The sequence below is a fragment of the Trichechus manatus genome, unplaced genomic scaffold (genome assembly GCF_000243295.1).
Source record: "Trichechus manatus latirostris isolate Lorelei unplaced genomic scaffold, TriManLat1.0 scaffold00017, whole genome shotgun sequence".
In the NCBI taxonomy this organism is placed as follows: domain Eukaryota; kingdom Metazoa; phylum Chordata; class Mammalia; order Sirenia; family Trichechidae; genus Trichechus; species Trichechus manatus.
In genome coordinates, this window is record NW_004443953.1 from 2,523,365 (window position 1) to 2,525,352 (window position 1,988).

At 35.7% G+C, this 1,988-nt stretch overlaps 1 non-coding gene across 1 annotated transcript; it reads right to left on the reverse strand.

Moving 5' to 3' along the window:
• Window positions 1-466: 466 nt before the first annotated feature.
• Window positions 467-574, reverse strand: LOC111819751 (U6 spliceosomal RNA). Its single transcript, XR_002823325.1, has one exon. It is a non-coding gene; the product is annotated as a U6 spliceosomal RNA (small nuclear RNA).
• Between the last annotated feature and the right edge of the window lie 1,414 nt (window positions 575-1,988).

Consider the following 1,988-nt stretch of genomic DNA (forward strand, 5'->3'; position numbering starts at 1 on the left):
ATCAGGTTTTGCTATTTGACTCCTCAAATCATCAAGACAACAGGACTGACTTAGTATTTTAATTCATCAAAGATTCAGTTTTCTTATGGTCAGTCTTGGAACCTGTACCTAGTATAGATTTATGTAAACATTCTTTTGCCATTTCTGTGATAATTATTATGGAAAATTCCCTCTACTTTCTCCAGAACAATCCCCGTAACTATCACTCATATTTCTGGAAAAATCTAATGTTCAGTGTTTCAGTCCTGGTGTTATAATTAATAAGAATGGCATACTAATTTTTCTAGCTTCAGGATTCACATATGTAAAATTTAAATAATATTGCTGTCTTTTTTTAAATTGTAATATTTAGTCCAATATATGCAAAATATTACCATTTTCAATTGTAAATATAAAAAAAATTATTACTGAGTTATTTTATGTTCTCTTTTTGTGCCAAGTCTTTTAAACCCTGTGAGAGTCTTACAAAAATATGGAATGCTTCAAGAATTTGTGTGTCATCCTTGTGCAGGGGCCACGCTAATCCTTCTCTGTATCGTTCCAATTTTAGTATATGTGCTGCCTAAGTGAGCACTAATATTGCTGTTTTTATGTTTTCTTAAATGAGATAATATATACAAAATAGTAGCAGATTACCTCATAAATATACAAGAGATCAATAATATGTAATCCTCTTCCCATTTCCACCCACCAAGGATAAGTTAATCTTTGAAGAGGATGAGTATAATAAAAAAATTGCCAGATTGTATATATGAATACATTTTTTAAAAATGTACAATAATTTTATATGTGTAATATAACAAGATTACACAACCAGCAATCTATTTCTGAAAAAATCAGCCATTGAAAACCCTATGGAGCACAGTACTACTCTGACAAACATGGAGTTACCATGAGTTGGAACCTACTTGACAGCAACTGGTGTATTACCACTGGAGCAATAAATAAATTATATATATATATATATATATATATATATATATATATATATATAAAGTTTAACAGGAAAGAAAAAGCTCAAGTTTATACTGAGTTCATGTATGAAGTAGAAGCAAGGCTATTATTGCTTACATTATTATTCCTACAAAGGAGGAGATTTGGAGACACTGGATGCTCATGAAGATGGGGTGCACAATGCGCCTGAAAACTGGAGAATCTTTATAAGGAACAATGATCAAATACAGACCAAAGAGAAGACAAGCTGCCCAGTGTCATAGTAAAAGAAGGTCTTGGGACTATCGATTATCCAGTTCAGATTGGTGCAAGAAGGCAAAAGACTCCAAGAAAAAGTCTCAAGGGATGGGAAATAAACAACATAACAGATTAACTGTGTGTTTCAATGTATTGCATAGAAATTGATAGTTTTTCGTACTTAGGGATGAATTAATGGTAGCCACCCAGAAATCTCAGTAAATGAAATGAGGCAATTAACAACTTCAGGGAAAATTAAAAGTTGTAAAGGAATGAACAATAATAATGGTACGCTATGTGGCTTAACTGGGCATGAGATTTACATAGTATGATGTCATTACCCTTGGTAGGATGACGGGGAAGATGCTTGTGTGTGTCTGTAATGTAAAAGCACAGACTGTCATCTCTCACTGTAGCAGGTACAAAATATACACTTAAAAATCAAGAAAACAAGGGCAGGGACAATATGGCGGAGTAGTCAGTCACTTCTGGTGGACTCTCTTACAACAAAGACCCGAAAAAAAAAGTGATTCTATTATATATGACAATCTGGCAGCCCTGAACATCAAAGGTAAAGTTGAGGAACCGGACTGAGTGGCAGGGGGAGGGAGAGACTGTTTGGAAACAGTGAGGAGGTGCCAGACCTGATCTGGCAAGAGCCTGAGCTCTTCAGTCCTGATCAGCACTGGAGTGAGTGGTGAGGCAGGCAAGCATCGGTGCTCAGGAGGTGTACTCTGCACAGGGAGAGACCAAGCTACTGAGCGTCTACTCACTCGGCCACACAGAACCAGTGAGAA